The sequence below is a fragment of the Canis aureus genome, chromosome 13 (assembly GCF_053574225.1).
Source record: "Canis aureus isolate CA01 chromosome 13, VMU_Caureus_v.1.0, whole genome shotgun sequence".
Taxonomy (NCBI): domain Eukaryota; kingdom Metazoa; phylum Chordata; class Mammalia; order Carnivora; family Canidae; genus Canis; species Canis aureus.
In genome coordinates, this window is record NC_135623.1 from 50,032,443 (window position 1) to 50,048,828 (window position 16,386).

Consider the following 16,386-nt stretch of genomic DNA (forward strand, 5'->3'; position numbering starts at 1 on the left):
CTCCTAACACATAGAAACTATGAGGTAATAAATATGTTTTAAGTTTGTAATGATATTATCACAAAGCATATATAATTAATAGAGAAGATGTAGTCAAATGGAAAAATATCAAACCAGAGGTGATGACAAAGCACAGGGTATTAGCTCCAGAGGAGGTAGAGGACATGAAGTAAAGAAAGGGGTCAGTGGAAACAAGGAGAATTAGAGAAACAAGTTGTGTTATTTGTTTCACAATGACCAAGAACTTATATCTGCAATGAGCTTCAGACTTTAAAAACATGTGATGAAAATAAGTACCAAGAATCCTCAGCTGTGCATATACAGAAAGACGTAGTCTCACATCAATAATGAGAAGATAAGCACCATACTGGGACATCTGTGTTTAGTATAAAATGATAATACAAACCACAAGCTCTTTTGGAAGCACCATCATGAACATGGTCTTTGGACATGTCTGTGTTTGTACCATAGCTCTGTGATTTACCAGGTATATGGCCATTAGAAATTATCCTCAGGTCACTGAGTTTTTGTTTCTTTCATGTAAAATGTATTTATTTCAGTGTGGGGTTGCTATAATGATTAAATGAGATGATAGATGCAAAACACTTACTGCTGTGCCCGGCATAAATACAGCTCAAATACAACTCTTTGCTTCAAGAAACTTTGATTTCACAAGAGTAATTGATCAAATGGACTAGAAAGCAATGTCACATAGGCAGTTAAAGAGAGAAAGCTCTTAGAAGAACCAATATGAAAAAATAGCCACTCATCTGTATACATAGAATAGCACATAAGGAATGGAGAAATTCATTATGTCTCACCAAAGATGAAGAAAGAGGAAAATCCTAGTTTTTAAAGAAATGAGATAATGGGTTAAAATTTTACAGAATGTAACAAAAACTTCAGAAATATGATCTAAGTTTTTCCTGAAGAGACACTGAATCAATATCCATACTTCACAAGATCAACACACTTTTAAACGTTTCTTTTCCTGTGAGTAAAGACTTCATTTTAGGACTATCTCATGTGTACTGCTGGCCTTTGTGTTGGTTTCACATGCAGAGCCTCTCACTTCTTCAGGAGCAAAATAAAATTATACTTCCTCAGGTGCGTATTCTTCCTCATGTTAAGTTATTCTTTAAAAGCAATAAACAATGTACATTTGATGATTAAAATAGAATTATTTTTCATAGGAAAATGAAGTCTAGCTCAGTATGTTTTAAATTCATGCTCCCAAGAATAAACCCACAATTCTCCATTTCTTTACCAAAAAGGGGGGGAAAAGTCATCTGTTTTAAAGGATATGAAATCCTGACATTTGGGTTAATTTACACTTAAATTATCCAAACATATTTCAAAAACTAGTTGATATTTGAGAATATATATTTCAGATATTTTAAATAGAAAAATCACATTTTATGTAAGGTAAACAAACCAAAACACCAAAAGATTGAATCTTGTGGAACCTATGGTCTTATGAAATACAAATAGATTTTAAAGTTAGAAAGCTTTCTTTCTCATCCAACATTTATTCTAAATTTGTGCATGTAAAAATATCTGTAATGTCTACAAAATGCCCAGGTGTTTATAATTATTAATAAGTGAAAATGTTTGCAGAACTTCATGCCCTTGGCCAGGACATAACATTTAGACACATTTCCAACAAAGAACTGAAGGATTTCTTTGATGAGTAAACCACCCATTTTGAAAATAAAAGGGTACATGCAATTCATGAATTTTAGAATAAGGCCAAATTTGTGGTCTCAAACCACCCCACACAAATAATTTTTTAACTATATCATATTCTATCAAATTTTGATATATTGTTGCCTTAGATGTAATGATTTCTTTGGCCCTAAAATTTAAATGCTAAGTTTTTGTTTTAGTTAGAACATTCTTTTACAAATAAATGTATCTGTCCCCGTCCAGACCAATAACCACAAGACTACTGCAAATCCACATTTTAAACTATATGATAAAGGTTTCTATAACATAAATTTTCTCCAGGACAATTATGTTTAAGATAAATAATGTTTTAAATGTTTACTTGAAAATGTTTAAATGATTACATATTTAACTTTGATTTAATTAGATTCATATTTCTCATTTCTAAAGAAATGTTTTGCCAGATTGTCAAATTGAGAAAATTGTACACAGCTTGGCATCTTTGAGAATTAGGTCTTCATCTTGATTAAGGTAGCCTGTTTTGAATAAGTAAGTCTTAGTATTTTTACATTACTCTTGAATTAAACACATCTAGAAATAGAGCATGTTTTCATTCAATAATTAGTAAAGTTCATTTGCATATGTTATTTTGGTGGCTTAGTTGCCAAATATTTAGCTAAATGATAAATAGATACTCATTGACGAATTAAATTTTGCTACAGGGTGGTCTTGATATGAGTCAAAGCCAGAAAATTAATGCTCAGTTTCCAAAACACCTAATGCACACAAAAAGAATTCTATAGCTGTGTGGGCTTTCAATTCTGTGGATTTATAATGTCTTACATATTTTATTAATTGTCTACATAGTTAAGGTATTATACTTTTTTACATCATTTACGTAGGGTTGAGATACAAATGAGTTAATTTACTTGATGTAATCATTAATTACTGAATCATCTCAGTTGTAATTCTGTTTATGAGGTCATTTCATGATGTAGACTATTTTCCATTATTTTATAATTAAGTACCATTTCTGAACACCCTCTGGTCCCATTAGCTCACCCTTCCAATTCCATTGAAGTAAAATGTATTAGCAAATTATAACACTGCAGCTGATTCAGGTATTTTAAGAAATTGACATTTACTAAGAAAAAGTCTAGCATATACTATAAAAATAACACTTTAAGTCACTACCGTTAAATAAAACTGCTTTTTAAAAATAAGTTTGAGGGCAGCCCCGGTGGTGTAGCGGTTTAGCGCCGCCTGCAGCCCAGGGCATGATCCCGGAGACCTGGGATCAAGTCCCACGTCGGGCTCCCTGCATGGAGCCTGCTTCTCCCTCTGCCTGTGTCTCTGCTTCTCTCTCTCTCTCTCTCTCACTGTCTATGAATAAATAAATAAAATCTTTAAAAAATAAAAATAAGTTTGAATCAGTAACAATTCCAAGAGACATAACTTCTACTTCTAGCCATCATGAGAAATATATGCAAGAAACTCCTGTTGCAGGCACCCATGGACCTCCGTTCTAATAGTCCCTCTCTCTGAGACCTACTCCATTCAATGAGCAGAGAGCAAATCAGTGAATTGAGGATTTTCAAGGGCACATGAGCAAAGTTTTTGGAGACAAAAAAAAAAAAAAATTAGATGTGGAGCTGGCTACATAAAAGAGCCTGGTGATAAAGGCAGGTTACAGTCCTTGCAGCTGTGATGAAGTACCGTGAATGCTGCAGATAGAATCCACCTGGGGGATCCCTGGGTGGCTCCGCGGTTTAGCGCCTGCCTTTGGTCCGGAGGGGGGGGGCGGGGGGCGACCCTGGAGTGCCAGGATAGAGTCCCACGTCGGGCTCCCAGCATGGAGCCTGCTTGTGTCTCTACCTCTCTCTCTCTCTCTCTCTCTGTCTATCATGAATAAATAAATAAATAAATCTTTAAAAATCAAAAAGAATCCATCTGACTCCGACATGATTCCATCATTCCATCAGTGATTCAACATGATTAAGAATCAACTGTATGTATTTAGTAAAGGTCAACTATCTGTAAAGAAACACATGTAAATGCCATCTGCTAACTGGTGCTCCTGCTCTTAGGGAATTTATATATAGCAATAAAACTTTATTCAGTTAAATTAAATAAGTAAGTATAATGTGTAATGTATAAGAAAAAAGACCTAATTAACCTGTGGTTTTTTAAAAGTTGTTTTACAACAAATGATATGTAGCAAAATAACTAAAATTAATTATGAATAAATTAAATATAAATGGAATATAAATGGAGCAGGGACCAGAGGTAAAGTCTTTTGTGTATCTTACTATAGATTTTATTCTGAATTCACTAAAAATTTACTGAAGAATTTTATCCAGGGGAATCATATGAAATTATTTGTAGCATACAAAAATCCATTTAGTCGCAGTGGGTATAAAGAAGACAAGTTAGAGAAAGAAATTATAAGTGTAGAAACCTTAAGAAATTGTTGAAGTAAATCTGGTAAGAAATGATGGGTTCCTAATAAATAATGGACCTACACAATACTTATCAATAACTGGAGAAACCACTAGATGAAACACTATAGGGATTTTTTTAAAGGCTGGATTAGTGTGATAACACACTAAGCCACGAAAATGCTCTGCATCACCTGCCATCAGGGAAATACAAATCAAAACCACAATGAGATACCACCTCACACCAGTGAGAATGGGGCAAATTAACAAGGCAGGAAACAACAAATGTTGGAGAGGATGCGGAGAAAAGGGAACCCTCTTACACTGTTGGTGGGAATGTGAACTGGTGCAGCCACTCTGGAAAACCGTGTGGAGGTTCCTCAAAGAGTTAAAAATAGACCTGCCCTACGACCCAGCAATTGCACTGTTGGGGATTTACCCCAAAGATTCAGATGCAATGATACGCCGGGACACCTTCACCCCAATGTTTCTAGCAGCAATGTCCACAATAGCCAAACTGTGGAAGGAGCCTCGGTGTCCATCGAAAGATGAATGGATAAAGAAGATGTGGTCTATGTATACAATGGAATTTTACTCAGCCATTAGAAACGACAAATACCCACCATTTGCTTCAACGTGGATGGAACTGGAGGGTATTCTGCTGAGTGAAGTAAGTCAATCGGAGAAGGACAAACAGTGTATGTTCTCATTCATTTGGGGAATATAAATAATAGTGAAAGGGAATATAAGGGAAGGGAGAAGAAATGTGTGGGAAATATCAGAAAGGGAGACAGAACATAAAGACTCCTAACTCTGGGAAACGAGCTAGGGGTGGTGGAATGGGAGGAGGGTGGGGGGTGGGGGTGAGTGGGTGATGGGCACTGAGGGGGACACTTGACGGGATGAGCACTGGGTGTTATTCTGTATGTTGGTAAGTTGAACACCAATATAAAATTAATTTATTAAAAAAACAAAAACAAAAAACAAAAAAAGAAGCTTGTTTATTATATGCCCCCTGAAATGACGAAATAGTAACCATCCATAGAGCATTCTTACAAAAATTCTAATCAAGCTTCTAGATCTAAATATGAGTTTATAGACATTATAGAGATAGAGAAATATCTTTAAAGATACCATGAGGATACAATCAGAAAAATCCACAATGTGGGAAATTCTATAGGAAAGATGACCAGATTCATTCAGCAAACAAATAGAAAGGAAAAACAAAAAGGAGGAAGAATCTCTAAACTAAATGAGACTCGATAAAGAAATATAAAGCAAATGCAATGTGTGGTACTTGCTTAGTTTCAGATTTGAACCGATCTACTGTAAAAACAAGAAACTATAAGACAACCCAGGAAATATAAACACTTACTGGATATATAAATATATTATTAAGGAAATGTTATTATTTTATGATGATAAAGGTGTTGTGCCTAGGTTTTAAAAAATCTTTTCCCTTTAGAAATGAACTGAATTTTTTACTGATAAATGAGATGACAACCTGGTACTTGTTTTAAAATAATCCAGCGGAAGGACAAAATAAGAAGGGAATAGAAATGAAACAATATTAGCCAACTTCTGGTGATTGTTGAAACTGAGTGATAGACACATTTTACCATGATTAAATTTTCCTATAGTAAAAATTAAGAATAATGGCAATAAAAGAGGCAGAAGGTAAAGGGATAGAGGCAAGATGTTACAGGCAAGATGTTGTATTTGAAAGAGGGAGGACAGATGGCTCCTAGGTTTCTGGCTTAGTGATTAGAGGTATAGAAGTGCTGTTCACCAAAGTAGAAGGTACAGATGAGGAGCAGATTTAGGAGTGAAGTTGACAGGTCTGGGTGGGGTGTGCTGAGTTTGAAATATCAAAGTGCAAGTGTTCAACAGGTATACTCAGCAGAGCAGAGGATCAAGAATGTAAGTCCAGGGGATAGAAACATGTAAGAGGTGTAGAAAGGAAGTGAAGACTGAGGAGTAGAATCCAGGTAAATAAAAGGAAAATCATTTGAGATTGGAGTTACTAAAATAAGGAAAGACACAGCTTCAGGGAAAGGAATTGGTCAGTAGTGTGAAAGACCTATAAGTAACAAAAACTAATCCTTAGCTTTAGTAACTAAACAGCAATCGGTGCCCGTTCAAGATTACAAACTGAGCATATGAATTCGTTTCCCCTCATTCCTCAGAACCCATTAAAATTAGAATATATCAGTTTAAAAGGAAGAGGTAAACACAGAGCAGGAAGAAGGACATGAGGGAGTTACCAATGGATGAACTATTTCAACACAGTTATGGGAGGTGGAAAGTGAGAGGAAAAGTTAAGTAGGCTAGGAAAAGACACAGTCCAGAATAAATAGAAAGAGGCTGCAGCCAACGAAGGGGCCATCCTGCCTTTTAGAACTTATGAGGGGTTATTGACTCAAGGATGCCAGGTGTGATGGCAGCAGAGTATAACAGAGGGCTGAAAACAGAAGCATGTACTTAAAGTCTGCTATTTCCTCATCCTTATATTCAGAATACACAGCAGCCAGGTGTTACCCTCTAGGCAGAAAAAAAAAAAAAAAAGTAAGCGAAGTTTTTTTTGTGTGTTTTCTAAATAAATTTAATACACTGTTCAGCATAAACAAAATAAATAACTGCTGCTGTTGGAGCATACAGGAAAAACATTCTGAGAGTCAGGGTTCCCCAGGGTAATAACAGAGCCAGGAAGAAGGTCTGGCATGAGTCTGAACAAAAAAGATGGTAGACAGAGCTAAAAGGGCTTGATAGAAGGAGAAATACAGTTAGGATCATTAGCTATAATGAAGAGCAAAAATGGTAAAAGACTGAAATAAACTCTTGCCAATTACTTCATGAGGGTACAGATTATATAAAGCTATAGGTCTAAGGAGGAAGAAAGACATGAACATTGGCTGGCAATAAGAAACTGAAATGAATCTTCCACTAACTTGGTTACCATTATTTTCTAAATCAAAAAATTGAATTGGTCATCAAAAACTTTTTCACACACAAAAAAGATACCATTGGATGCCTGCTTCTAGCCAAGATGGAGTAAGAGGGACCAGATTCACTGTACCACCTGAAACAACTCAACAGGTAATATTATAATGTTATAACCATGAAAACGAAAATACCAGACAAGATATTCAGGTATTGTATATCAACTAAGTAAGTAGAGAATGTTGATCTCTGAGAGCTAGGTGAGCTCTCTGACTATCCCCATCATACTGCCTAGACAGAATTTCCAGGCTGCAGTGCCGGGGAGGGAATCCAAACAGAAGCAGGCAATAGCCTTGAGTTGACAGAAAAGACACATGGAATCTAGAGAGGCCAAGAGGTGGAGTTCAAAACGCCAAGTCCCAGAGATGAGACAGCTGCACAGAAAGAGAGCTTTGCAAATCCATAGAGGATACCCCTCAAGTCTTCAGCTGGGTTTTTAGTAGCATATGACTATGGGGAAATTGCCAGAGGAAAGGGAAAGAACCACTTGAAAGGAGCAGATACCTAGAACTCAGACAAGTCCAAGAATAGTACATGCTCCAAATAGCTACAAACTTCATAATGAAAGGAAAATCAGAAAGAGCATCTACAATGATATCACTTCAGTAGTGGAGAAAATTAGCCTTAGATTAAAGGTAATTCTAGCTTCACCTAACACTGTTTAAAAGCAAGCTTAAAAAGATCAAACTGTTAACAAGTCATTTAACTGTACTTCAGAGCAAAGCTCAAGAATGTTTATAGGAATATTAAGCATCTAACAAGGTAAAAAATATTTGGGATTAAATAAAAAACTAGCAGGCATGCAAAGAAATTGGATAATATAAACCATAACAAAGACAAAAATCACTAAGTAAACACAGTTCCAGAAAGTGGCCACAGATGATAGAATTGTCAAACAATGACATCAAAACAGTTGTGCAACTATATTGCATATGTTCAAGAAAGTACTTTACCTGCTCAATCTTTCCTCTACAAATTTGAAAATATTAAGAAGGCTGAAAAAAAAAAAAAAAGAAGGCTGAAATCAAACTTTTTGAGATGAAAAGTGTAATGCCTGAAATAAAAAATATCTGGGATGGGATAAATAGCAGTTTACACATTGCAGAATTAAAGACTAGTAAACTTAAATATATAGAATTCACCTAACATAAAATACAGAGAGAATAAAGACTAAAAATAAAATAAAATAAAATAAAATAAAATAAATAAAATAAAATAAAATAAAATAAAATAAAATAAGATAAAATAAAGGTGCACCAATAAGCTGTAGAATACAACTGGTCTAATATACATATAATTAGAATTCCCAGAGGAGGGGGGTTGGATATTGGAAGACATAATGGACAGAAATTTTTCCAAATTTGATGAAACTGTAGACCAACAAATCTAAGAATCTCAACAAACCCCAAACACAAGAACTATGAAGAAAACTACACCAAGATATATTAGAATTAAAGAGCTAAAACTCACTAAAAAGGGGAAAATGTGACAAGCAACCAGAGAAAAAAGACACATAATATACAAAAGTAGATAGTTAAGAATGAGAATGAGTTCTTGTTGGAAAATATAATTAAGACAGTAAAACAGTATCTTTAAAGTACTGGCAGTGAGGGGTGGAATAGTCAGCCCCAAATTCTATACCCAGCACAAATACCTCTCAAAAACCAAGGCACAAGAAAGATTTTTCCAGACAGCCCAAAACTAAAAATTAAATAATCACAATTAGACCCTTATTTACAAAAACTGTTAAGACATGTTCTTCAGGGGATCCCTGGGTGGCGCAGCAGTTTGACGCCTGCCTTTGGCCCAGGGTGCGATCCTGGAGACCCGGGATCGAATCCCACATCGGGCTCCCGGTGCATGGAGCCTGCTTCTCCCTCTGCCTATGTCTCTGCCTCTCTCTCTCTCTCTCTGTGTGTGACTATCATAAAAAAAAAAAAAAAAAGACATGTTCTTCAGACACAAGCAAAATCATGCCAGATAAAAATCTGGATCTATGTTAAGGAATGAAAAGCATCAGAAATGGTATATGTGTGAAGATAAAACTTTTATTCTTATTTTCAAATCTCCCTGCAGGGAATAAATAAAAATACTCAATCTAAAAAAAGAGAAAAAGAATAACAAGCAAATAAAGAATAAATAGAATAAAAAGCAAATAGTAAGGTAAAGGATTTTAAACCAAACTGAATCAGTACTTAAATCAAATATAAAGGGTCTAAACACCTCAAATAAAAGTCATAGTTTGCCTTATTGGCAAAAATAAACAAAACTCAACTATATGCTGCCTACAATAAATGCACCTTAAATATAAAGACAGAAATAAAGTAAAAACAATAGGATGGGGGAAAGCCTATTAATACTAATCAAAAGAAAAAAAAAGAGTGGTTGTATTAGTAATAAAGTACATATTAGAGCAAAGATCATTCCCAAAGATAAAGGACATTTCATGATGACAAAGGGGATGATTCATCAGAGAGACATAACAATCTTTTTTTTTTTAAATTTTTTTTTTTTATTTATTTATGATAGTCACAGAGAGAGAGAGAGAGGCAGAGACACAGGCAGAGGGAGAAGCAGGCTCCATGCACCGGGAGCCCGACGCGGGACTCGATCCCGGGTCCCCAGGATCGCGCCCCGGGCCAAAGGCAGGCGCCAAACCGCCGCGCCACCCAGGGATCCCGAGACATAACAATCTTAAATATTTATACACTCAGTTAACAGAACTTGAAAATATATGAAACAAAGACTGATAGAACTGTAAGAAGAAACATAAAAATTCTTACCATAGTCAGAAATGTCAATATTTCTGTCTCTCAATGACCAATAGAACATGTAGACAGAAAATTAGTAAGGAGGCAAAACACTGAACAACACTATCTACTAAATCAACCTGATAAACATTGATGCAACACTCCACCCAAAATATACATTGTTTTCAATTTTACACAGAATGTTTACCAAGATAGACATTGTTCTACCCATAAAAAGTCTCAAGATTTTTTTAAAATAATCAGTTTGTGCATATTATATCCTCTCACTACAATGTAATTGAATATGAATCAATGTCAGAAAGGCCTCAAAAATATCACAAATATTTGGAAACGAAATAAAACATTTTAAATAACCTCTGATTCAAAGACTCAAAAGTAGGGATGCCTGGGTGGCTCAGCGGTTAAGCGCCTGCCTTCAGCCCATGGTGTGATCCTGGAGTCCTGGGATCAGGTCCCACATCAGGCTCCCTGCGAGGAGCCTGCTTCTCACTCTGCCTCTCTCTCTGTGTCTCTCATGAATAAATAAATTAAAATCTTAAAAAAAAAAAAAAAGACTCAAAAGAAATAATGGAAAGTATTTTGAACTGATTGAAACTGAAAACGTAGCATTTTAAAATTTGTAGCATGTGGTTAAAGCAGTACAAAGAGGGAAATGTATAGTGCTAGATGCATACATTTAGAGAGAGAGGTCCCAAATTAATGACTTCAGATTCCATTTTAAGCAACCAGCAAAATCAGAGCAAATAAAAACCCAAAGTAAGCAAAACAGAGTAAAAAATAAAGATCAAAGGGGAAATCAACTAACAACAAAGTAATGGAGAAAAATCAATGAAACCAAAGTCTGATTCTTTGAGAAAACCAGTAAAATTGATAAATTTTCAGCCACATTGATCACGCTGAAGCAAGACAGAGACACAAATTATCAATATCAGAAATGAGAGAGGTGACATTACTACAGATTCTACATAATAAAAGGACATTTAGGCAATGCAGCTGACTCTTGAACAACATGGGCTGAAACTGTGCAGGTCCACTTACACACTGATTTTTTTTTCAGTGAAAACAATACAGTACTGTATTTTCTCTTGCTTATAAGAATAACCATAAATAGAATACAGCATAAAATGCATATAACATACAAAATATGTGCTAATTGAGTGTTTATGTTATTGGTAAGGCTTCTAGTCACAATAGGCTATATTAATAGTTAAGTTTGGGGGGAGTCAGAAGTTATACATGGCTATCGAAGGTAAAAGGATGGCAGGAGAGCAGCCCGAGTGGCTCAGAGGTTTAGCACCGCCTTCAGCCCAGGGTGTGATACTGGAGTCTCGGGATCAAGTCCCACGTCAGGCTCCCTGCATGGAGCCTGCTTCTCCCTCCGCCTGTGTCTCTGCCTCTGTGTGTGTGTGTGTGTGTGTCTCATGAATAAAAAAAATCTTTAAAAAAAAAAAAAAAGGATGGCAGGAAGGATGCATGTTCCTGTCTGCATCCTCCTGGCAATGACCCTTTCTTTATATTGTGTTGTGCACTGAATTGTGTCCCCCCTCAAAAGATATTAAAGGCTTACTCCCCAGTATCTATGAATGTGCCCTTATTTTCAAATAAGGTCTTTGCAGATGATCAAGAAGAGGTGGACCTTCATCCAGGGACTGGTGTTTTATAAAAAGGAGCAATATGGACACACAGACAGATATGGACATAGGGATATGCTATGAGGACATAAAGGGAAGTCCATCTACAAACCAAGGAAAAGAACTCCTGGGCCTATGAGAACTAGGAGAGAGGTGCAGAACAGATTCTCCCTCATAGCCCTTACAAGTGGCACATTGCTAACACTTAGATTTCAGACTTACAGCTTTCCAGAGCTGGTTGTTTTAAACCACCTAGTTTGTGGTACTTCGTGATGGCAGCCTTACAAAACAAATACATCCTGTTAGTGGCATGTGGCTCCAGTCCCCAGCTTTCTTCTAGCACTCCCAGAACTAACCTCATTTCACCATCCTGGACGGTACCCCCCATGGAGCTGGGCAGCAGCCCTATCTCCAAGGTGCCCTCAGGATCTCAGAGGTCAGCTTTTTTTTTTTTTTTTAATTTTTTTTTTACTGGAGTTCAATTTGCCAACATATAGCATAACACCCAGTGCTCATCCCGCTAAGTGTCCCCCTCAGTGCCCATCACCCAGTCATCCCAACCCCCCTCCACCTCCCCTTCCACTACCCCTTGTTCATTTCCCAGAGTTAGGTGTCTGTCATGTTTTGTCACCCTCACTTATATTTTCACTCATTTTCTCTCCTTTCCCTTTCACTAATTTTTATATTCCCCAAATGAATGAGACCATATAATGTTTGTCCATTTCTGATTGACTTATTTCACTCAGCATAATACCCTCCAGGTCCCTCCACCGCGAAGCAATTAGTATTTGTCGTTTCTAATGGCTGAGTAATATTCCATTGTATACACAGTCCATCGAAAGATGAATGGATAAAGAGGTCAGCTTCTGAGTTCTGTAAACCCCAATTCCTCTTTTGTTCCTCACTCCCTAAGGATGGGAGCTGCTCCCTGCAGTTACTGTTTTTACTTCAGTGCTCCCTTTTTGCTTTTTTCAGTTTCCTGACACCCATTTAACCAATGCCTTATATTTAATTCATTCTGTAGATACAGGAAATAACCAGCAGTTTCTTTACCTCTGATGAGGACCCCCAGAGATAATCATTCATTCAGAGTAAAAGCCAAAGTCTGAAACACAGCTTACAAAACCCTGTGTGATGTCTGCCCTGCCCTTGCTACTTCTCGTCATTTCCTCTGTCACCCACTCTGTTCCAGCCATACTGGTCTCTTTGCTAATCCTTAGACATACCAAGCATGCTTGCTTCCTGGTCTTTGACTTGCCGTTCCCTATGCTTGTAGACATCTGCGCGGATGTGGCTCACTACTTCAAGTCTCTGCCCATGCCTCTGAAGACATCTTTCCTATTATTTCCTGACTTTCCTAATTATTATTTCTCTCAACTCCTGCCTTGTCTTTCCCCATAATCCCTTTCCTCTATAGCACACATCACCTCATGGCATACTTTCTATCCATTTGTTATCTACTGCCTTCTCCAGTAGCATACAAGCTCCCAAGAGAATCACTGTTGACTACTAAATGCCCAGTGCCCAGAGCAGAGTGCCAATTTTTGAAAGGAAGACTGAATAACTGTAGAAAAACCATTATTAGCAGCCCTACCATTGAATCAGTGTGCTTGAACTATAACGAATCTTTAATTTTAAAAAGCTATGTGATTTTCTTTGGCTTTGTTGGCTGCCTTTCCTCCATGGAGCCACACTTTGTAGTGGTATCTCCTGAAATTCTTTCATGATAGTGTGCTTTAAGTTGTGTGCTCCCTTCTGTTTAATAACTTGGATTTTTTATAATCCAAATATTTTTCCATTTTAAACCTTTAAAAGTATTAAGTCGAGAAAGACTGGTCAGCCAGCAGAATTTACGAAGAGACTGGTCCTGGCACGGTGAGGCTGGCGTATGACACTGTATGAGTAGGTTGATAAGTATGAAATGTATAACACTGATAAGACTCTTCGCTGGGAAGCCAAACAAGAAGGAAATATAATTCCTACCCTCACAGAGCTTAAAATCTCATGGATATTTAACTCCACAAATGAAAAAAATCTTGACAGTTATCAACAGGCACAAATGAAAACAAAAACATAACACCTAAGTGCTGGTTAGGTAAGATGCAATGGCCATTATCATGCATGGCCATTCAAACTACAATAATCCCTAGAAGTTGAATAAAAACTCACAATTTAAAGAAAGACAAAAAATGAGAACTAGGTACTCGCAAAAGGAAACGAAAAATACATGAATATAACTTCATTAGTTACCTAGAGTTTATAAACTAAACTATGAATTTAATCTCTCACCTTTCTTATTTACGTCTTTATTCTGTGCTTTCCCTTAAATGTCTCATATTCTGTTCTGAATTCAAATGCTTCTATACTTTAAACGTCAAGGTGGAATTACACCATAAACTCATACCAACTCACCTCAGGTCTCAACTGAATGTCATTTTCACAGAGACTTTTCTCCAGTCACTTAATGTGAGGTAAGTGTGCTTATTATTCTCCATCTTGGCATGTCTCACAGCCCTCACCACAATTTATAAAATCATAAGTTATTTTGTGACCTTATCTTTTGTCCTCCTTGCTAGAGAACAAATTATCTAGAAGCAGGGTATATTATTTGTCATGACTGTATACATGTATATAAGTACTTGGCACTTAATACATATTTGTTGAAATGTAATAGTATGTATTTCTGTGAAGACCAGAAATCCATTTCCAATACCTAAAATAGTTTTATTTTCAACATTTACTAAGTTTAAGTTGTGCTAATTTTTGACACATAGAAATGTGTACCCACATAACTTTTTTATGCATAAAAATACCTACAAATATAATTCACATCCATAGTAATATATACATACACATATAAATACATATAAACAATTCATATCCATAGCAATATTTTGAGCTTTATCTATGAAATTAATTTCAATTTGGGTCAAATAATTCATCTTTTACGATAAACCTAATCTGTTCATGAAAATCTTCATTCTGTCAGAGGTAAGGAATCCTGGGTAGAACTGGGATATGGTACTGGTATGGTTAGAATTGCCCCCGGCCCACACAGAGTGCCTTGGTACAACTTAGAAAAGGAGCCACACTGCCTGAGTAGACACAGCCTTATACCCATAAACTGAGCTTGATCAGTGGAGCTTGGCAGGATTTCAGGTCTCATTGGCTATCTCAGCGAGGTGCCCTTGTACAGGGCATGATTTGCACATAGGGGGCAAAACTAGAGGGGGCAGGTCAGTGCTGGTGCAGGCAGAAAGGGGTGATCAGGCCACCCTTGCACAGCTTTACTCCTTGCTCAAAAAGGCTGATTTAATTTGTCTGGCTGAGTTTGGTCAGATAGAGGGTCTCTTCTTTGAACCACTTCTGTTGATTTCGCTGAAGAGACAGATTTCTTTGATGGAAGATCATTTTCACATTCGAGTGTACACATGGTTCACTATATCCAAGTGGACCTTCAAGGATTACTCTTAAGAAACAAACAAAATTTTTGATTCCTAAATATTCTGCTGTCAAGTTGGCTATATGTGAACTATGCAACTTCCCCCCTGCAGAAAGAAAGAAAGAAAGAAAGAAAGAAAGAAAGAAAGAAAGAAAGAAAGAAAGAAAGAAGAAAGAAAGAATCAGAAGTTAGTTAACTTCTATGGCACTGCTCATAGACTTTTTGGAAATTTTATCAGTGGCACTGAGAATAAGCTCAGCTATCTCATCACTGACTCCATTTATTTACCGTCATGATACCGTCATGACTAACAATGTATAGGATCAATTCTAGCTCCCATGTATCAAGGAAGAACATGTTTATCTCATTTCAGTAATCTTTTATAAACTCTATTCTTAAACCATAGGGTCACAGATTATAAAAGCCACAAAATTTTCAAAAACCAAATTAATTTACCTTTTCAATGTCTTTAGTCTCGAAGCACAAATCATAAGGAAAGCCTGTTCCAAAACTACTAAGATGAATTCATCACATAGAGTGGGAGCTGAAACCACTGAAATATAATTCTAAAAGGATTTTTATTTTGGAAATAGAACATAAAATTGGGTATTTGGGAATAAAGTATTGGATAGTGGAAAACAACCTAGATTGGGCCCCCCGAGTCCTGGTTTTTAAGCTACCTAATTACATGAGATTATGCAAGTGATTTAATCTTGGTGGAATGTCTGTCTTCTCCCGTTTATTAAATGAGTTTAAAGTCTTAAGTCCTTTTAGCTCTATGATTTATTTTATATTAAAAGTCCTCAATGCAGGAAGAATGTCAGATACGGCAGTCTGTGGGACACATAAAGAAGCCATGTATACAAGAGCCCCTGAGAGAAATGCTAAGTATGTCATCCCGGACCTGCACTGAGCTCAGGACTGGACCAAATATCGCAGCAGATTTTTTTTTTTTTTTTTTTTTTTGGTTATTCTAATCGGTCATCACTTCCGTGGAAAAATCTTCGCTCCACTGGTAAACCTGGGTCCAGAAATCGAAAGGCGCAGAAGCAGCCTTATCTAGGCACTGTGGCCACTTTAACAGTAATTAGCTTAATCCACCATCACCAACTTTCACGTGGGCCGGGCGAAGTTTATACCCGAGAAGCGAAGCCAACCCAAATATGGGGACTATTCTTCCATTGCCAAAACGGGACAACTGCCTTATCTGCTCTCCAAAATCCTACCTACCAGAAAATCTCCTGCCCTGTTAAATGCTCACAAGGGCAGAAAGCACATTGAGCGTGCGACCCTGTACTGGCTCCTCCTCATGTCAACTTGCGGGGATCCCGGTAACACCAAGTCAGCACTCTCGATAACGTGCAGATCTTTTTACAAACGCTTACAGACTTTGTCTCTCTGGGGAAAGGTTTGTACTGGGGTACTTGGGATGCGCGGGG

At 36.9% G+C, this 16,386-nt stretch overlaps 1 long non-coding RNA gene across 1 annotated transcript in view; it reads right to left on the reverse strand.

Moving 5' to 3' along the window:
• The window catches only part of LOC144282481 (uncharacterized), a 37,808-nt gene that overhangs the window by 19,242 nt on the left and 2,180 nt on the right, over positions 1-16,386 (reverse strand). The window lies entirely within an intron of this gene.